This window comes from Mirounga angustirostris, unplaced genomic scaffold (assembly GCF_029215605.1).
Source record: "Mirounga angustirostris isolate CCGP_5_RB_7025 unplaced genomic scaffold, mMirAng1.0.hap1 SCAF_9, whole genome shotgun sequence".
NCBI lineage: Eukaryota > Metazoa > Chordata > Mammalia > Carnivora > Phocidae > Mirounga > Mirounga angustirostris.
The window spans coordinates 129155390-129177583 of NW_026991717.1; positions in this window are offsets into that span (position 1 = coordinate 129155390).

The window sequence follows — 22194 nt, forward strand, 5'->3', positions numbered from 1 at the left end:
AGTTATGAACTTGGTACATTTATCGTCCTGGGTCTAAGTGGTACTTAGGTGGTACTCCTCTCAGCTTTGTTTTCCAGGTAAGAAGTGATCCTCCTTCTATCCATTTTATCAGAGTTTATCCTCCAGGTAAGTTCATACCAGCCACTTAGAAATTCTCCAATCCCCTTCACCACACAACTAAGACATCTCCAACTCTAGCATCCAATAGGTATCACAGATTTGAGTAGCTGTTAAAGACATCTATCTGGCCATTGTCCTCCAGCCACAGTGCAGTAGGCAGATGGCATGTGTTCTTGGGGGGGAGGGGAGGGGCGGGGAATAGGCTCTAGCTACATGAACCACAAAGAACAAAACCAGTTTTCCATAAATGGGAAGCTCACACAGTGCACAGCATTCCTCCACCCAGAACAACCCTTCTGACATAAGCTCAGTAACATCAATATTCTTATGACTTTGGTCAATATTCTTATGACTTTGGTACCTAGCCAATACCTTAAAGGATTTCAAAACAACCCTTGGTGTGCAAAAAAAAAAAAAAAAAAAGTAAAAGACAGTGACTCTCTAATCAGTATCCATGGGTTGGCATCAAGGGAACTATAAAAACACTGAAACTGTATGCAATGTTTTTCCTTCTTTCTGAAAAAAAACAAAAAAACAAAAAAACAAAAAAAACTACTTTCTTCCATGCTCATAGAGATCCACAACCCAAGTGATGTTAAATTCCACTCCTGTAAGGTATGTTTCAGACTTACCGACTGGCTTTCTGTAGAAAATGGAAAATACACCATTTTCCTGTGCCCAAACTTGAAAATGACTGGTAGGAGCCACTTGAGGTAACCAAGGATATAACCCCATAGCCTTCCAGTTCTGTCAACTTCCCTTCATAGGCATGTGCCCCATCTCTCCCTGGGTACTGCTGTGCCTGACTAACCCAGTTCCTGCTCATTGCCCACACATTTTGGTGACCCTGCTTGGGGTCCCAAATTCATCACTGGGGAACCATCTGTCCCCATGGACACCATGACCAGCTTTGGTACCTACTTCCACCAGGAAGGGCACAGACCAGAAGAGCTATTTCTTGGTGTCTCCCTTTTCCACATCCAGCACACTTTTTCATCAGGGGTCCCAGGAACTTTCTGTCATGATCTGCCACCAGGAGGGCACCCAAAGGTTGTGAAAGTGGTATCTACCTTGTCCCACTGATGCAACTAAATGCACCTGTATTTTCCTGCTGCAGATGCATGTAGACGACTATTACAAACAAGAGTGCCCCACTAGTGATTCATCCAGGACCACTTTTTTGCTTAGCCCTGTTAAGATCTAAGGTTAAGATCTAAGATCTTGATTTCAGCCAAGTCCCATGTGAATCACCTTCTCTGACTTAATGACATATTCAGTTCTTGCTTCACATGTTACCTCAGTTCTGGCCCTTGTTAAGAACACTTTGGCCATAGAGAGCGTCCCCCACAGTCTGGCTAAACTCTCTCACTTCCCACTTCTCATGTCCTCAGGTCTGCCCATGAAGGTTTCTAGAAGAGTTATCATATTTATAAGTTTTTCAGATGCTTGGACTATTTCAGGGCAAAGAAGGGCATTTCAACTATCACTTCAAGCAATAAATTTGTCCACCTTTTGCTGTTTGAAATTTCTGAAACCAAAGAAACTGAGTGTTGTGTTGAAACATGATTTTTTCCTTTTCCCTGATAGAAGGTGAAGGCCTGGCCCTCACAGAGCAGATGTTCAGATGCTTCCTTGCCATCTTGAGTAAAGCAATAAACAAAGAGGGCCTTCCCCTTCCCTCTGTTCTCCACACCCAACAAGCTGGACCTCACCCTGACAATTTCTTCTTTTCCACATGGTCTTAGTGGCTCAGGATGGCCTGCAGGGCACCTATTGTGAAATATTTTCTGGACTTGCTGCCTTACCTTACAGGACAACTTCCTCCTATAGAGCAAAGAGGATGTTGCAGCCCCTGGAGCACTATCCCTGGTCCTGATATGCATATTCCCTTGAGGACCTCACAGTCTTTTCTTCTTGGGAACCATCCAAGAGAAGATCCACCTGGATGTGAGTTCTCTGATTAACTAGAGACTATTGTTGGTAACTGGACAGGGAAAATGACCCTTTGGCTGGGGTTCGTCACAGGGCTCACCCACTTCACACTTCACAGAGTGATGAATTTGGTCCCTAGTTACCCTGTTTCCCCAGGAAGGCAGATATCAGAAGGGGAAGGCAACATGGGTCATGGCATCAGCTCCTTTCAGCACCCTCAACCCTGTCTGGATGCCACCCTGCCACCCACCTTCCCCTCTCTTTCTAACCCCTTTGGCTCAGCTCTCTTCTGTTCCTTCCCCTACCCATGTCTTCAGTCAAATCCCAAGTACAGATCCAGAAAGACTGGGAAGGAAAGGGGGAAATGCTCGGTAAGGAGAGGAAGAGTAGAAGAGATGACACTTTCTAACTCTTTATTCCACCACTGAAAACACTGGTCCTCTGAGATTTTACAGAATGAAGGTGACAAAGATCTATGTGAAACAAAACCTCAGACCTGATTATGTCTTTGCCTTTGGATCATGACAGTGCTCACCTTTCACTCAACAACAGAGTCATGCACCATCTGCTTTCTTGTTTTTTTCAAGGAGGCAGAAAGGGAGAGAGGAATGAGCATCTAGAATCACAGAACCTGAGGATATGGTGTTTAGCCGTGCAAATCTGAGTCAATGACTTGTAGATCCTTGGTTTGGGCTGGTGCACACGGAGCACAGCAACAACCACAGCCCCCTCCAGAATTTTGCAAGCCCTGTGGGCCTCCAGATGTATTGAAACAAATTCTAAACAATTTATTTGAATCCAAACTTACACAAATATGAATTGAAGCAGTGACCTGGTCCATGCCTTAAAGCTCTGATCTTTTAGGGGGGGAAAGCCGGGGTCCCAAAAGCCAAGAGTTCCCTCAAAGACAATGGAGCCCTTCCTCACCCAGAGACCACTTGAAATCCAAGCAACCTTTGCCAGACCCTGCTAGTGGATGATTTTCTTTACTCTTTATAAAACTAAATAGCTGATTTGTCCCTGCGAATCAGCAAACAATTAGTAAACACCTCTTGTATGAGAACACTGCAAGAAGAGTCTGTGCAAGGTGGTTCAAATAGGAGTATTTTATAAGAATTGGGGCTCTTAAGGGGGCCAGGAAAAGAATAAAGAGGCAGGATGCCAATATCCTTAAAACAGTCTGTGAGCCACCAGCAATTCAATCCTTGTATTTGTTTCTCAAAAAGGGAAGCTACGTATATGGTCCGGTGAACTGATGATAATCAACAAATAGCATGTGTGATGTTTGCCACAAAGACAGAGGGGGTGGAATCTCTAACTTAGCCTTGGAGTTTATGTTTGTTTTGCAGATGGAGTTAAGCAGACAAAAATTCTGTCCCCTCCCCAAGGCTCTGTTTGTCAGTTCTGCATCACAAAAGGACAATCAGGCTCATTCTTGATGTTGGCCCCTCCTGGTAAATCCATGGTAGTTTTCAGGCCGGAGTTATCATTGTCTCTAAGAACTGGACATCTTACTAAACAAAACTGCATCCCATTTGGGTGGCAAATTAAGCAGCCCTGTTTACCGTGGGGGCGATGGGGAGGAAGGTAGGAGGACCCGACTTTCACATGGTAGGAAAAGCAAGGCTACTGCAGAGGAAGGCTGGCCACAGATACAGAAGCCAACAAGGCCACAAAGAAGAAAAACAAAGCCCTAACTCCATGCCTTTCACTTCACTCTCCTCTACTTAGGGAGAGGACACAACTTGACAGGGTTGCCAAGGGGGCTTGGCCCTATGTTCTGAATTCATTCCCTAAGGCTGCCGTCATTTCTAAGTATTCTGATCCATTTAGGCAGGATAAATCCCACAGGATTCAGGGAAGAAATATGATAGTGTCAGGAAAAACTGAAAGCCCCCTGTTGCTCTAGGTAAAATCTGGTTCTTTCTCCAGAATGTCCATTTGCTCCCCCCAACCCCACAACCCAGCATACCATTTTTACTCCCTTAGTCAGGACACAGAAGAAACATGAGAGTGTGCAAAAAAAAAAGCCCATACTTTCGGGTGCCAGGTAGCCTGGGATTTTGCTGCTTATCAGCCTGTTTACCTAGGGCGAGCCCATCTATATTCTCTGAGCATCAGTTTCTGCATCTGTAAAATGGAAATATTTTTCTACCTGGCAAAGTCCTTACAAGAATTAGAGTATATAATGCATGTCCGGGGGCACGGCTACAAAGTCGTCTTGAGCATAGATGAAAGGAGAGAGAGGAGGGAGGGAGGGACAGGAGAGGGGGAGACTTGAGTTTTCAGCCCCATGTTTCTGAATCATCTGGATTCTTCCTTCACCAGCTCACATTATTTCCATGTTTTGCGTATTATTCCTTTTCCACCTGCCCACATGCATCCTGTTACTGCATTTTCACTGTGATTGGAGACTACATTGGAAGCAAAGGGTACAAGTCTTTCTGAGGACATAAGAAAGAAAACATAGAGATTTTTGTGGTCAGTCATGGCTGATTCAAAAGATTTAGAATCCATTCCTGTCTTTATGATGTCAACGTGATTTCAAGGTTTTTAGGTGGCTTCTATGAAATAAAAGCAAAAGAAACAAATCCGAAAGCTTTTCTGTCTTATTTATTTAACTTACGGGAAATCTGACTTGTACATGGAAAAGGGTTATTGTTTTTCACAGGTGTATAACCAAGTATGCATCGATAAACACATAATTAAGCAACTAACATCTGTAAGGAATACTAGCAGGAGTGGGAGGCTCGCATCTGCGGCAGTAAGCTTTGTGAGCTGGGAAGTCTGAAAGGCTGCATGACTACATGGGGGAGCTGAGTCTTGAGTAAGAATGGGTGGGATTTACAAGGGGAAGAAAAAAGGAGTAGGGTCCTATTGGGAGGAGGAAGCCTGCCAAGTATCTGAAGAGCCAGAGGAGCTAGTCTCCCAGATGTGAATGGACCCAAGGGTTGCAAGGTAATTGTAGGCAAGCACCATGAAATTAGAGTGGACAGTTCCTCCAATGGGAAGTTCCTCCAATGGGAAATTAGCAGCCACGTTCGTGTTCAGCCGGGGAGATTCATGATATCAACTGTGCTTCTGGAAGGGTATCTGGCATATCTAACTGTCATAAAGGCCCAAACTTTCAGAATCACCTAGAGACTGTTATCCAAAATAAATGCAGGCAATGAGAAAGGGCAACTCATTTTTACAAACCGAGATAAAGAAGAACTAATTCTTCTTCTCCCTGGCTAGTTTGTCTCCCTACTCCATATCAACTTTCGTAATTTAGGCTTTACGTATGCCTCTATCAGGTACTTCAAGGAGCAGATGGAGAGCAGATGGAGGTTGAGACATCTGAGAATCCTGGGAACAAGAAAACGTCTGGAGCCCCAAATCATTTCCAAAAATGATAGATGGAGTCAAGTGTGTGCAACTTTACATATGTAGTTATAACAAGATACAAAAACAAGAAATCAAATTGCCATTCAGTCATATGATCTCCCAGTAGAAATGAATTTAGTGAAAGTCAATGCTCCCAGAGCTAAGAGCTTTTTCTCTTCTTGTTCCCTATTTCAGTTAAACCCTTAATTATCATTACCCCCATTTCCTAGAGAATCTAAACTGCATAGGATGCAGCCATCATATAGAAAATGGTATTAATGTGGGGAAATGTAATGCATTATTAAATGCAAAACCAGCAAGAGGATAGTACGGTAACATTTTTATTAAAACAATATAAATATTATATGCATTTATATATATTCATAGATAAATCGGAGAGGAGGAGAAGCCAAATATAAACCAAAATATATTGTTATTTTTGCATAGACGTGACTGCAAGTGGATTTTTCTTGATTTTGTTCCCTTTAATACTACTCAAATTTAATACTGAGCATGTGTTTTTAAACTAATAAACTGTGATGTTTTGAAACTGCCTGAGTATGTGGGAGAAGACAAGACCCACAGATTATAGTTTTGATTAGTGGAGATTCCTGAGTCTTTTGTCCTTCCCTTTGTAAGAATTTGACAATAGAAAGCGATAAAAGAAGTCCATGGTTGATTTAAATCTGTGACCAGTCCTCCACTATTGCCAATGTGGGCAGTATCCCACCTCTTAATCCAGGTATATCTGCAAGTGATTAAACTCATCGAGCTACAGTGGGAACGGGAGTGATGGACCCCCAAGAAATGACCATGGATGTTTTAAAAAGAAAATAAATGATAATGTCAAATATTCAGTCCAAGGTGTTTGTATGCTTTCACATGCTCCCAGACACTGAGTCACCGACAAGGACTATCTGAGTTTATGGCCGCCAAAGGGATGTGGGTTCCAGTTAGAAGATCGGTTTCATTTAGAAGATGGATCGCTGGTGTCCTCACGTCCTGATTCATAAGCAGTTACAGTTAATGCATCTCAGCACACTACAGTGCAACTAGAAAAGAAAGGCTTCGTGCTGAAGGGCAGAGTGGGGTCCATCCCAGATCACCACTTCCCCAGACCCTCAGTGGGACACCACAGGCAGATAATGTCCTGCCTGCAGCCAGAAAGCCACAAAACACACTATTATTTCTCCCAAAACTGCCGTCCACAATGAATCTGCTAATAGGTAATTGTAATATGTAATTAATAGGAGTTATCAAAACGCATTTCTCCTTATCCTGAAAACTCATTGGCAACTACCATTATTAGGCTGCATTTGGCATCTGTAAATCTTAAGATAGAAACTAGAGCTGTCATTGATATTTTCTACCGACACGTTTTTCTTTTCTCGGAATGGAGTGTCATCCAGGATTTGGGATTTCTAAGGAGCCCCTACATGATGTTCATGTTGTGACCAGACCATGGTCCATACTTTGGGTAGCAAGAACCTTGGCTTTTCTGACCTTGGCATCTTTTGGATCCCGTTGGTTTAAAAAACTCACTAAAATCACTTTTGCCTGATGGCTCCCAGGTAAGAGAAATTTAATGTGGTGGTAAAGAGCTCACTCTTGGCCAGGGCATACTAGGAAGGAAGTCCTTCCTTTTGTGCCCTGAACATTCAGCAAAATGTGGAAGGAAAAGGGGGAAGGAGAGCAAAAAGAGAGATAAAAAGTGACATATAGTGGAAGACATATTCCAAGGTCCTTCCAGAAGCTGAAAGGGTGACAAAACCTGATTACCATATTCTTACCCTATTGAAGTCAAAAGAAAACCAGGCACCAAAACAACTCCAGAAACAGAAACAGTACAAAACTGAAACAGAGCTATTGATTTTTTTAAACTATTTTATCTCAGAATCTAAAATGTTGGGAAACGGAGGAATGATTTGCAGTAGGAGAAAAGGAGATCATATTGCCAGTGCCTTTGTAGGTGACTGACCCTGGCTGAAGGCATCAGGAAACCAGTAACTAGGCTCTCTGCATTCAACACTAGAAATGCAACTGTACAAAGACATGAACTACGAGGCAGATTCATTCAATAGGTCACAGCAATGAGACTCCTTCATTCCTAATTTCCAATGTTTTATGGTTACAGGACAGACGTGAATTAAGGATGCCTGGGGAGGATACATTTACTGTCTTCCCAGTGAAACATCTGTACCTGCTCGAGTCTATCAAAGATGCCCACTCCTTTGTGATTTCCTCTTACATAATAAGATGGATAAAAGTGTATCAGTGTGCTCAGATATCCCTATACCATAGCTCATCAGGGATACAAGGGATTATACACCCACATTCTCAGATCACAGAGGACTCTGAGGCCCACATGGCTTGTCCAACTCCCAGCTGAGGGAACATTCTACCATACCAAGAAGGGAAAGTTATTTATGGAAGAATCGCAGAAGCTCCATAGTGTCTGGATTTGGATTCCACTTGGCCCAAATTCAGAACTCATTTACAATTCCTCTGCCTTCCCAGTTTGCAGGCTTCAGGGAAAGAGCAAAAGGCCAAAAGGGGAAATTTGAGCAAAAACATATACTTCCTCTTCAGGGACTGCTTTCTGGAAACAGCAGATCCCCTGAAAGAGGTGCTGAACCCGAGAATCCAGCTATGAATCACAGGCTCCGTGACAGGATGGGGGAGCAAACCACATAGCAACTCTCTCTGGCAGGTAAGAAGCCAACTTCTGGCACCCATGTGAAAGACTGTACTTGCACATGAAGGATATTCTTTTATTGTCCCAGATAACCATAGCCAGAAGCCAACACTTGGACCTACCTGCCCAGCTGGGCAAGAATCTAAGAAGTAAGGTAAAGGAAAGTATTCTCACATATGCAAAGTCTAACTTCTTGTAATTGTCTGGGTGACCTTTTTTGAAAAGTTAGTCAGTGTTATAATAGGAAGAGAAGAGAGAAAGACAAAGGGACTCGTCTTCAGAATCCCTAAATGCGAGGGAAAAGGAAAGTGTTTTGGACACCCTTATCCCACACTACCAAAGATTTATTGAGCAAGTGGATCTCTCCATCAAGATGCAGACTTTTCTCCATCAAGATGCAGACAAGTGTGGTTAGAGTACTGGCTTGAACAATAAAATAAGCAAGCTCAATAAAGGTCTGTTGGAAAAGTCTGAACTCTACCCCTCCAACAGCCAGACCCTCTGTGTGGACCTTGCCAATCCCTAAAATAGCACCATCTTTGAAATGTTAAATCCCAAGTCCTGGCCACCATGTACCACTATCCATCCTACTCTTAATTCTTCCCTGGCCTTATACCAGTTCTTCAGTCTCATTGATCCTGTACTCTCCCTGCCCTCCTTCCCTCCCAGCCTAACCCCTCTTTGTGGCTTCTCTTCCTGTTCTGGAAAGATTCATAGTTAGATTCATAGTGAATCCTTCCCCACCCCTCCCAAAATCCTCAATGTCCTAGCCCTTTTCCCTTCCAGCCTCACCTGCCCTATCGCCAACCTTGGATCGGTCCAAACATTCTCCCCCTCCTAGGCTTCTACCCCTGTGCCGCTGAGCACTGCTTGAGAAAGTCACCACGCAGGGTCTGCAGCTTCTCCTGGGGCCTCAGTGTCCCATAACAACCTTTTCATATCACCAGAGTTATTCCAAACCTTCACCACTCTTACCAAATCCCTGTCACATCCCCAACTTCCTGCCCTCAGCAGACAGTCTTGCCTCCTACACCACAGAAGAAAATAAAGCCCTCAAAAGGGTCAGGCAAGATCCCCCATGCCTATGAGTGTATCCAGATCTGTGTCTACCTTCACTCCATTTCCTTCAGAGAATGTAATCTATCCTCATGTTTGAGAGGCCATCTTGCAAACAATGCTCTACATCCAGCCTCTCTCCCCTCTTCCTGGCCCGAGACCCTGTCTCTCCCCAGTGCTTCTTCTCTCCCTCTGTATGCTCAACCCCTCTCATCAGGTTCCCTTTGTGTAGCTTTAAAATGTGCTGCAAAGCTGCCATTCACACTTGTGGAAAAAGAAAATTTCGCTGATCTTCCATCTCCTCCAGCAATTGCTTCACCTTCCCTGCCAAGTTTACCAAAAAAAATCAACTCCACTTGCCCCCGTCACCGCCTCCTTTAGCTCACTGCAACCAAGTTCCTCACTCCTCCAGCACTGAAAAGGTTCTGGCAAAGGTTATAGGCCACCTCTTACATGACAGGCCCAGGCTCAGTGGATACTTTTCAGACCTTACCTTACATGAATGCTTTACTGCTTCTTTCTCAAAAATCCCTCACCCTGTTATAGCCCCTGGCTCTGTCTTCTGTTAGCTGTTCAATAAACACCTCTGCAGTACAAGAGTACATCAAAAAATATTTACCTAAAGAACACTAGGGTTGGTCCTACTGTTTTTCTTTTTGCCTAATAGATGCACACAACTAGACCTCAAGATTTTGGTGATAAACCATGATCCTTTATCTCTCCAGGCCCTGTTCAGCCACAAATTAGCTAAGAAATCCACATTTGTGTCAGCTCCTCAAAGTAGCTTTCTCCTCAAGCTTGTATTGGAGAAAGGGCTGCCTATTCCTCTCGGAAAACCTTTGGCCCCAAGTCTTTGTGAAATTCATACTGAAGAATGGAGCAAACCCTATAAAAACCATATGTGGGGGGGAAATGACAGACATTGGAGAAATTAGATCTTAAACTTGAGATTTAAGGTGCCTTCAGACACACAGGAAGAGAAACCAGTGCTGTGTCTCTGAAGGGAGGCAAGTGTTAAGAGGAACAAGCCAAAGGACAGTTTAACTGAATGGAACCTTCATGAAGGCAAGGTACCACTTCAATCCTCAAATCTGGAGGAGACGTTGGGGGGGCCTCAGACTTTGATTGCTTTCACATTCCAATGAACACATGACTCTTCTTCCATAATCAGTATTCATTTTCTTGTTCATCTCCTACTTGATTATAAGCCACTTCATTTATCTCAGTGCCCCAGCCAAGCCTGGTACATAGTAAGCAACCAATGAATATGGGGGGAAGGAAGGATGGAAGGAAGGAAGGAAGGAAGGAAGGAAGGAAGGAAGGAAGGAAGGAAGGAAAGGAGGGAGGAAGGGAGAGGAGATAGGGAGGGAGAGGGAGAGAAGGAGGGAGAAAGAGGAAGAGAAGGAGGGAGGGAGGAAGGGAGAGAGAGAGGGAGGGAGGGAGGGAAAAACAACTGGAAAACCTACATATAGACACGGAAGAAACAATTGTAAATGAGCAGAAGACCTGTCTCATTGTAGACAGCTGAAAGACCCAGAAAATTTGGTGGAATTTCTGAAAAATTCAGTGGGCTCAGCTCAATGGAGAAGAGGTTCAAAATGTCCCTAGTGGCCAAGACAAAAAGGGAAATCCTGAGGATGTGCTTTATTCTTTATTCCCCTGAGTGCCAGGGCCAGAAGTTAGCACAAAGCCTGGCAAAAGGTATTCCCTAAAAACATCTTGAATGAATGTGAAACTCATCTCTAAGGCCCTTTCCAGCTCTGACATTATGGGACTCTGCCTTTTAGGATCTGCTGTGGCTGGCAAATCCCTACAACCCCTCATTCTTGGGCCTGGCAAAATAGACAAGGATAAAATTGCAAGTTGGAAGATAGAAGTAGAAGTGGAAGCTTGACCTTGGGAAGCAGCCTCACTGTTTAGCCCCCCAGCTTCCTGTATTGCTAACCAAACCAATGTTTTCTCCAAGGAAGACCATTCTGCTGATTGATGGGAACAGACATTGTATTGAGAGACACATTTACCTATTTGATTGATGGTCTACACCACAAAACTCTGATCCACATTTCCCCCACACTGGAGCCCTCCATAACCTTATCTATGAAGAGGAGGGCTAGTTCCCAGCTTGAGGCATATTTCCAGTCTGCGCTCCCTCTCTTGTTACCAACAAAGGAGTTCAGCCTGGTTGACCTCATCCAGGGAGGGATGATTTAGGGAAATTGCTCTGTGCCTTAACTAGAAGGCACGCAGTCCATAGTAGGAAGAATTACTAATGAGCTTTTGCCTGCATTTATTATTAGGCAGTTAATAAAGAAGGAAGGGAGATGGGGGAGAGAGGGAGGGAAGGGGGAAGTGGGGAGGGAAACAGGGAAGAATGGAGAGAGGGAGGCAGGCAGGCAAGGTGGAAGGGAAGGAAGGGAGGGAGGGAGGGAGGGAGGAAGGGCATATACACAGATACATATGAAATAAGAACCGAAAGGAACAAAAGCCCCCATCTCAAGTCCACAACTTTAAAAAAAAAAAAAAAAAAAAAACAGAAAATTTTGTTGAATTCATTTCTGAAAAAGGAGAAAACACTGAATCAAAGTTCTAAAATAACTTGGTTTGGGTCTCGCAGCTGCTGTTTTCTAGCTGGGTGAAGAAGTCCCTTTAACCAGATGCTCAGATGTGTGAACGCTTGCTTTTCCTGCCTGAAAAGACTGGAAGCACCTTCTAAATCCATGGTGCTCTTCCTTCATGTGGGTTTGTGTTCCTAGACAAAGTTGTAACTGAACCCGCCTCTTGGGCCTCGCCCTTCCTCACAGACCCTCAGTGCTCCCCCACAGCCTGGAAGATAAAGTCCAAGGTCCTCAACATGGTGTTTGAGGCCATCACGGGCCTGGCTTCTCCACACCCCCATTTTCTAACAGCACCCCCATGGCTCATCCCAACCCGTGCATCTCTGCGCTTTTGTTCGCAGTTCTGCTCTGCTTGGAACCATCACCTACACCCCTCCCAAGGCCAACTGCTATGCAGGCCTCTTCCTGAAGCCTGCCATGACCCCTGTGTGCTCATCCCCACTGCTAGGTGGCGGCTGGGACACCCCTACCCTGGGCATGCCTCTGTCATTGCCCTGGCCACATTCTGTGACATTTATCGGCTTCATGGATTTCACATGATAGTGAGGTCCTTTGGGCAGATCCATCATTGGATTCCCCACCTTTGAGCACCATGCCCAACACATGGTAGGCCGCTGATGAATGTTTGTTGGGTGAAGGGGATGACTGAATGATCATCTTCTCTCCACACTTGAAACCAAGATGTCCTTCAGAAGATGGAAAACAAAGTTTGAAGACACTCTTGTTTGTTAATCCCTCCCTCTGGCCCCTTGGTAGGGGCATATTTTGTGCCTTTTTCTCCTCGTACCTTCTCCTGTTCCTGTCTTATTCTCCTTTGTCACCTTGGTGGCATGCCAGGCCCTGTATGCTGGAAGCCTGGCCATAGTGCTACCAGAAAGTGTCAACTGTCAGAGATGGGCCCGAGTCAGTTGGGGGCTTCAGGAGGCAAGGAGATATCCCGGAAATCTGTTCGTAGGGACTCAGAGTATGTTGGGAGACAACGCTTCTGTTTCTTCTTGAACCAAGGACAGCCTGACGTAAAGTATGGGCGCCACATCAGGAATGTTGTATCGCCTTCTGGACCCTTCCCCACTCATGGTGGAGGTGTGCAAGGAGCAGCTAGAGGGCCATCTCTCAGGATTATTGTAGAGAGAACGTGGGCTCCGTATGGAAGGTTGGAATAAGTGACTTCAACATTCCCTACCCCCCTATTGGCAGCTCTCCATCTTTGAATACGGTTTGGAGAAACTGCAGTGAGTCTCTGATTGGGGCTGTGATTCAGACCCACTGTCTCACCCCCTGCCCTTCCTTCCCAGTAGGGAAGGGGATGTGTGGACATCCCTTCTCCCTGTCCTTGGGAAGAGTGGGCATCCTCCTCCCCTGGGTTCTTGCAAGGTCCAACCTATGAAAAGGAAGTGAAAATTGGACTTGCAGAGAAAGACAGTTAAAGAATAAACACATCCACCCCTGGGCCCTGCTGGTATATACACATAACATATGTGACTCCCCTCTAGTTACTCAAGGCATTGTGGACTGCGGCAGGCTCGATGGCAATGTTTTCAGTGCCTTTGGCACGAGCACCTCCCAGGACCTTCTGTTGGACATACATAGTTAAGCGTCAGCCCCAGGACCTTCTGGCATCTTCCACGGCCTGCCTGCCAGTTTGAGTGTTGGCAGGTGCCCAGAGCCCTCACACAGCGCAGCAGCTGAAGAGGGAAATGATGAGTACTGCCTGAGAGATTAGCTCTCCGGGGGGAGTGGTGGGGGAACTCTCAGGATGATGTGAGAAACTCCAGGGGCAGGGGCTTCCTGGGCAGGGGCACGCAGCGCCCAAGGAATAGTGCTTTGCTGCTTGGGCTGCAGTTCTCACCCTCCGGGTGATTGGGGATTTCCCCGCGGAGTTTTCTCGCATTCAGAACAACTGGACTAAGAGGACTCCTGGAAGGCAGCTATGCTCACCACTGTACCACCAACGCCGGCTCTAAGAGGACTTCTGAAAAAGAGCTTGGGAGTAAAGAGAAATGGCAATCCGGACACATGAAGGCATCCTCAAAAGTGGGGGTGGCGGCAGGAGCCTGCGCCCTGGAGGCAGGGCTCTGGGCAGACTGTCCTGGTAGGCTGGCGGAGCAGAGAGGAGCCTGCTGCTCAGCAGCGGTGGAGGGAAAAATGAAGACAAGAAGAGGCAAGCCACTTTTTGTCGTGATTATCCAGTGACCGGCTGGGAAGGTTTTCCTGGCCCACGTGGACCCAGGAAATGGGGCCTCCGAGCATGCTGTGCAGCCAGGGGGTCGGGGGGGGATGTGGGAGGTGGGTGAGGGGACAGTAGCTGTGTGCCGCAGAGCAATGGGATGCAAGGTCACTGCTGGTCACAGCCCTCCCTGGAGAAGGGCACAGGCTCTGCTTGAGTCTGGAGTCCCGTCCCATATCTTGCCCATTTCTGTACTACCTCCACCACCCACCCTCCCAGACCCCATGAAGCTCACGGGATGGACCCAGGAAATGGGGCCTCCAAGCATGCTGTGCAGCCAGGGGCAGGGGGGAATGTGGGGGCTCATCACCCACCTTTAACAGACTCTGCAGGCAAGGAGAACCAGGCAGGAGGGAGAGGTGGAGGAATGGCCCATCACCTCCATTCTCTCCAAGAGCTACATCTGGTGAAGAGAAACTATCCAGGATGAGGAGGGCAGGTGTGGCCTAGGGGAAGTATTCCAAATGCCCCGGCAAGGATGAAGCCTACCCACACCCCTCCAACAGACCCCTGTTCTTAGCTGCTTCGAGCAGGTTGGGACTCAGGGAACAAGAGAGGGAGACAGAAAAAGAGGAAGGTGAAGACACTACCTTGTCTTTTCCATTACGCACTTGCACCTAACCTGGACAGCCTGACACGTTTCCTGATAGGTAGGGAACTTTCTGGCTTTCCCTAGTGATATTACGGAAGGATGGACTGACAGCCCACACCCTGAGCTCTGACTTACCCGCTCACCTGAGCTGGATGGGGCTGTTGATATTCAGGTACAGTCATTAACAAGGTACCACTGTTGCTTGAGCTGGCGGATAACAGTGCTTGAGCTGAGACCCAGGGGACAGGGGAGCTTTGGAAGGGGCCTCTGCTGCAGATGGTTGCTCATCCCCTAGCTGATGGGGAGGAAGAGTCCCTGACCCCCGGGAGTCAGGATCCTGGCCTTAAGAAACTCCTCCAAGTGACTCTGGAGAGACATGAGCTACCCTAGCCCCTCTGGTGTCATTGATGACAAACCACAGCATCTCCCGGAGCCCCTGCTCCCTCCGCCCCGGCGTGGTTTTCACGTTTGGACTAGATGCTTCAAGGCAGGGACGCGCCAATGAGAAGAGTGTGGGATCTGGAGCTGAGCCTGTGTTTATATTCCGACCCGGGCCCTGTCACCCCCTGGCGTTGGATGTGACCTCGGGCGCATCACTAAAGTTGTCTGGCACCTTGGGAGCCCACCCTAGCCAACAGAACTTGAGCTTTTGTTATGGTAAACAAGGGAGGCGGTCAAGCTGAACCTTCTGGATGGGCCTGAGGAGCTGGGAACTATTGAAAGGCTCTTCAGTTTCTTTGAGAGTTAAAACATAAATTAAAGGAAAATAAATTTGAAAGGAGAAACATACCTTCTGAAGAAAAGGGCTTGTCAAATTCTGAGTTGTATATTTTTTTCCACTGAATCAATGATATTCTTCTGTACAGATAATAGCGTAGGAGAAGAGGAGTATTTAATATTAAATATTGAGTACTTAATTATTTAGCTAATTAATAATAAAATCATTGTGTATGCATGTACCCAGCACATAGTTAAGCGCTTCATATATGGTAACCCTGGGGTATTCTAGCCTCTTTTTTTTTTTTGAATCTTCTTTTGTAAAAGATCACCTCTTGCTTTGTTCAAATGGCCCTTGGGACATCTTCTGGGTCTCTTGTCAGAGAAAAGGCCCAGAAGCCTGAGCTTAAAGATACAGAAATGGCGGGGGGGGGGGGCGTCCCCCCACCACTGTTAAGCACTGAACCCCCCACCACTGTTAAGCACTGAACATTGTTGTTTTTTTTTTAACTAAGATTCCCATTGTACACCTTCCTGCTCCCTTTATCTGCTGATTCTCTACAATAAACGTCCCCCCCAGGAAGGAACACCTGCTTTGTAAATTTAGTAAAGTGCCCTGATGTTTCTAGGTGTTCCCCTCCCCTTCGACAGATGGGAGCTGTTTGTGCCAAGGTCCAGCACCTGGCCTGTCATGGGGACTTGCCAACTAGTTTAGTGCCGTGGACCCCTCTACCCTGATGCTGTCTTGAGATGTACTGAGTTGAAGCGCAGCGTTTTCGGTGTGTGGCCTTACATCCAAAAATCCTGTGGCCAGAGTCAAGTGCACTCTGCACACCTTTTCAGCCGTCCATGGATGCCTTGTGTCATCTTGAGCATTTTCTCTGGTGTGGGCCCTGGGAAAAGCCAGTCTCAGGAAACCTCCTCCCCTGTCCCAGCAACTTTTTCTTCCTCTTGTGGATCACGGCACAGGGGCAGCCGAAGAGATCCGGGGAGAAAACAGTCTCCTGGAGCTGGCTCACCTCTCTCCGTGCACTTTGCCCCCTTCCTCCTGGAAGACCTTCCCGAGTCCCTTCAGCTTGGGTCCCTTTGGGGTCTTTCTATGACCTCAGGCCACCTCTTCTTGCTTTAGAATGTTGCAATGTCATTTTTCCGAAAGCTCTCACCTGCTCAGGGCCGGCCCTCCTCAAATCCAAGGCTACCTTTAGCTTCCTGACAGGCCTCTGTGCCTCAGACAGGGCGGGGTAATCTAAGGACCCCCTTATCTCCTACACTCACTGCCCAGTAGTTTGGGCTTACCTGTTCTGACCCTGCACCGGGCACAAAGAATATTGCCCTTGTGGGATCTCATCCTGGTGGAGAAGCGGAGCCTCGGGCCCTACATGCCCACGGACACTCTGCAGCCCTCTTTGAGATCATTTTGCCTTTTAGCTTCTGGAAGACATTTTTGCCTGGAACCCCCTATCTTCTCCTTTACCAGTTCTCATTATTCTGTCTCCATATCCCAAGGATTCAGACTTTTGAGAAAATAAAAAGCCAAGGGGGTACTCGGCTATTTCTGCTTCCTTCCCAGTCACATCCTTCTCTTGCTTGAATTGGGGCGGGGGGGGTGGGGAGGGGTCACAGACTGAGGAAAAGTAAAAGGGAAACGTGAGGAGAGAGAAGACCATTTTTGTACTACAGGATAATCATCCAGCCTCATTGAGAATATGCAGTCAGCTTTTTGTGATCACGTTCTTTCTTCTAGGAGCTCCTGAGACGTCGGGGAGGTGGGCCCCTCCCAGACGCACACATGCCTATTTTCTGGGATAAGTCCTCCCTCGGGCTGGCCAGAAATTGATCCTGGACCCCAGATCCCACAGGGCTGAGCTAGAAAGGAAGAGAGCCCAGGGGCGGGCGTAGGATATGTGTCTGGGTGCCCGGAGGGTAGCCAGACCTGGGCTGGTCTGGAGTCTGGTCCCGTAACCTGGTTTGGCCATGGGTCTGATTGGATCTCTCTCTCTCCCCACGGGAGCCCCCCCCCCACCTTCTGCCCCCATCCCTCCCCCCTTCTTCAGGCAAGTAAATTCTGCTGGGCCCCACCTTCCCACTGCTGAGGCAGGAAGGAGATGAAAAGTAGCTCAGCTGAGGGGTATTCCTGGTCTCTAGCTAGAGGAAACTCCCCAACCCTTCCTCAAAAAGAGATTGTCCAGTCCAAGGCACTGCTCGGATAGATACAAAGCGTTCCTAAAATAAGAATCTTCCACATATCAGGGAGAAAACAGGGCTTCTGTTGCGGCCTAAGCCACAAGACGATATAGGTTCAGACCAAGAAGAATCCTTTAGAACAGAAACAAAGTGCAGGTATCCAAGAAATGGTGAAGCTCTTTCTTTTTCTGTCAATCAACCTAATTTCCCTTTCAAGGAGTGCGGGAAGTTACACACCTTGGTGGTTGGGGCTGGGATCCTGGGGCCCTCTCCCCACCCCCCACCCGTGCCCCTGGCCCTTCTGGCAGGGCTGGCCCAGGGCTTCTCTGCTGAGGCTCATCATGCTGTCTGTCCTTTCTCTTCAGGGGGCTGCACAAAGGTCCCCCTCTGGGGGGGACCGCAGACTCTGTCTCTCACCTAAGGCGACCTCTTCTGACTTGGGGAAGATGCTTTCCCACTAGTGTACTCCAAGCCGATGCTTTCTGTCCAGTGAAATCCTCCCGTGGGCCTGGCTGTTGAAATCAAAGAGGCAGGAATATTCTTGCCATTATATTCCTCCCTTGGGGAAATGAAGCCGGCACCTAGGATCGCTTGACGCGAGACAAGAGGGAGGGAAAACAGAGAAGGAAGAGAAGCGAATGTAGTGCTCGCGTGCTTGAGTTACACGTGGCTATCAGAAGGAGTTACCATTCCTGTTGTAATCGGTGCCTGACGGAGCTTATCTTCTGTTCATCTTTTAAGTTTGGCTTAGAGTTTGCGAATGATTTGTCATCGTAAAGCTTTCCCACCCTCAGAGAAAATGTCCTATAACAAAGTAATCCCAAGAGAGGATTGATTTGTGGTATCCTCAGACAAATGGATTCATCTTAAATATTATTGCAAAGAATTACGTTTGGGAGCCAGCCACGCACCCCTGCTCCCTAACCAGTCCTCCTCTACTTCCTTAAAGATGCCACCTCTTAAGCCTGCTTTGACTGCCATGGTGCATGCTGACCCTCACGCCCTCTGAATTTCTAGCCCCCTTGTGCTTTTCAACCAAATCACATCTGTCCTATTATTGCTCTTCCCTCAACCCGATTGCTGGATTTTGCCACCCAGAGCACATTGCCCTGGGCCCGCCTAAGCGCACAATGGGAGATCCGTGAGGGCTGGGACTATGGCTTTGCCAGTCCCTGCCACCCTCCCAGGACTTCATACAGCGTAAGCTCCACAAATGTTTGTAAATGGATGGATGGATAGATGGATGCAATCTGCAATCTTCACCAGTCACCATCCCCATTAGCTATTTCTCCCCTTTTTTCTCCTCAACCATAATTCAGTGGAGAAATTGTTTTGGATTCATATTCATTTATGGGAATAAGGGGACACCTTGTTACTTTTCTTCTTTCTATGGAATCAGACAGCTAAAGAACAATGTTCTTTTAAGGCACAGATTAATGCTCTATATAAAATATCGAAATGTACACCCGTAAATTATGTTAGCATTATGTGTATTTCTATTTCTTAACATTTGCAACTAATGTTGATTCCAGAATGGTGGCGTTCTCCAAAGCTCTTCATTTCAAAGCAAATTTATATCTTATGAGGACTTACCGTTGTTCTTTGCCTCAGGTATTCACAAATCACTCAAAAAAGCCATTGATGTAAGCAGTTTATAGATAACACAGATTACTCTATTGGAATATATTTTAATATTATTATGTTCCAAGTGAGGAAAAATCCTTATTTATCTTAAATGATTCCACGTAATAATTAATGACCTTTAAAATTCATTTAATAAACACAACTCTTTCAAAGAGCTTGTGTGAGACATTTTAAATATATATATATATATATATATGTATGTTAGAGTCTTACAGCATATTTTTAAATTTATCTCTAAGAACCAGCCTTTAAAAATTTGAAATATTTCCCACAGAGGCAATGGACGGCTGTTGACTTATGCGCCATCTCAAATTCATACAGCCAGGTATACCCTAGCATTTCAACACTGGAATAATTTTGTGTTAAGGTTGTTTACACTGCTCTGGTTCCCGTGATTGATGTAAGACCATAGAAGTGAGCAGGTAAAAGTTGTCTTTGGAGTCAGTGTTCTGTATCCAGAAATCTTCCAAGAGACTTTCCATTTGTCTGGACTGCTATCCTGTGCCCTAGGCTCCCCTTTCGTACTGAATCTGTCCAACCTCCCCTCAAGCTCCCCCCCCCCCCAGATTTGGGCTCTCTTCTTCTGTCCCTACAGAAGGCCCTTTACTCAACACCATGGTTTTGGATTTGCTATTTATCCAACAAATGTCTCTTGAGCTCCTACCATGTTCTGTGCACCATGCCAGGCCCATGAAAACAATGAGGGAACAAGATGTCCCTCTAGGAGCTCTGGATACGGGGAAGATGGAATATTTACAACAATGGGGGGACAGTTGTCACCAGGGGATCATTAGAAGGCAGTCCTCGATTCCAGTCCTGGAGGGGCAGAGAGGCTTCTAGAAAACTGATTTCCCACATCATGGTGGCCATGAAATTGAGCACCTTTGAGATGCCTCTGGGATTCTTGGGGCTAACTGGAAAGGATTTTGAGGGGCTGGATCCTCACAAAGCAGCCGGGCAGGACCAGAGAAATATTGTATCTGGGTACTTTGGACTTCTCTAAGAAACACGTATCTATTTAAAAGAATTTTGGAAAATTCTTTAACGTTCAACAGAAGGCATCATATGACCTTGCCTCCATCCTCTGAGTCACTACTACTACTCAGTTCTAAATGCTATGCCTCATGAAGGAATGAGAGTTTAAAAGGTGAATAATGTCTTAGTATTGTTCTGGAAATAGTTCTGACCTCATGATCCCAGGAAAGAATCTGGACCACATTTTGAAAACTACTAACCTCATGTATAGTCTTAAAGTAGATTCTAGAATGTACCTGGGTTAATAGGGAAGTAACTCTGTGATAAAAAGAGCTGCTTTGGGCACAGGAGTCAGGAATGGAGGCACATTTGCCATATATTTGCCAAATATTTGACATCCCCAGGAAGCGTAATCATCCTTTATTTCCTAGATTCACAGTCAAACTGTATCTGTAGTAATAAGATCAGTTTCAAAACAAAAATTCCATCATCAAACATCAAAAAGAGAGCTATCTTTCAGAGTAGTCATCTTTGGAGTCTAATTATTTCAAGAACTATCACCGCAAATTTTGGAGTTCTTTGTAAAATACAGCTCAAACTCGTTACTTTGTGGGTAAATTGGGTTTTGACCTTAGGAGTAGGATAAATTGCTTATTTCACCAGCCTTGGCTCCAAGTGACTTCCAAGTCAGGAAAAGACTTAAATCTGTCTTGAAGGAAGAATATGTGCTATCAATACGGGTATTAAAATTACTCCACCAATAATGTGAGTGTCTCTACTGTATCGAGCACAGTGCTCAGTGCTGGAAGTGGAGATGAAAGGCCTAATCCCTGCCCTGAGGAGTTTATAATCTGCATCAAACACACAGCAGCCTCCCTCACCTGCAAGACAATGGGTTTCCATAGGCTCTGGCCTGATGCTGATGCAGGCCTGTAAGTGTGTGCTCTGCCAGGCAAGAAGCCTGTCCCCAGAAGACCTGAGAGTAGCTCCCACCCCAGCCCCTGTGAACCATGCTTGGCCCCACAAAAGAAAGGAAAACAGGAGAGACATTGTATCAGATCTTCCAGAAGGTCTTTGTTGCAATTTTCCGCATCATTGAAAAAAAAAAAAGTTACATCATCATCAAATAAAGACAATAGCAGCAGAGCTCATTGAAACGTCACAAGCAAATTTGCTCTTGTACTTTTCCTAAGAACATTACGAAATTCCCTCCTCCCCCCCACCCCGCATTATTTTCTGTAAAATGCCTTTTTTTTTTTTTTTTTTTTTTTAAAGCACCATGAAATCCTACAGAGAGAAAAACCGGTAAAACACCTGCACACGTGGGTTTATCGTCGTCACTGGGGCCCCTGCCTGGGAGTCTGGGACAGGGAAGAGGCCGAAGGCTGACTTGTGGGTCGGTTTGCATATCGCTTCTAGGCACCACTGCACCTCCTCCCTCCAAGCCCGGCGTCCTGGTGGCAAAAGGAGAGGTCTTTCCAATCACCCTGTGCAGCCCTGGTCTGCTGTACCAACGGAGCTGAGTCCTCTCAAGGATGTTTTTGGTTGTTTTTTTTTAATGCACAGGGAACTGTTAGAGATTTTTCACTTAAGAACCAATAACAGAAGGTAGATTTCAAATCTCTTAGGCACCTGTGAAAAGGATCATCACTTTCTGTAAAATCAGAGACACTGCCTATTGCTCCTCAATGCCGCTGTGCTGGTGTCACGTGACCCGGGGGCGGCCGCGGGTGGACTGAGGTTTACAGGGATGGCTGCTGGTTTATCCTGCAAGGGCAGAGTGCAGGGCTTTGTTTATAGCCACGTCATCAACATGCTATTCCCAAGTTTCCATATGTAGAATTAACAGCACCTCCAATGCCAAATTCGAGTCACCTTTGTTCCAGAGAGTTCCCGTGCTTATCTTTTCAGGCCATCGCTAACTAGCTCTTACACTACACCAGCGCTGCAGCGGCCAGGTCTTTGCACGCAGTTGCGTCGCGGCAGAAATAATAAACCTCCTCTTGAAACCTTAGTGGGATGCAGAAAGCAGAGACCGGAAAAGCAACCCTGGGTTTTTCCCTCATTTTTT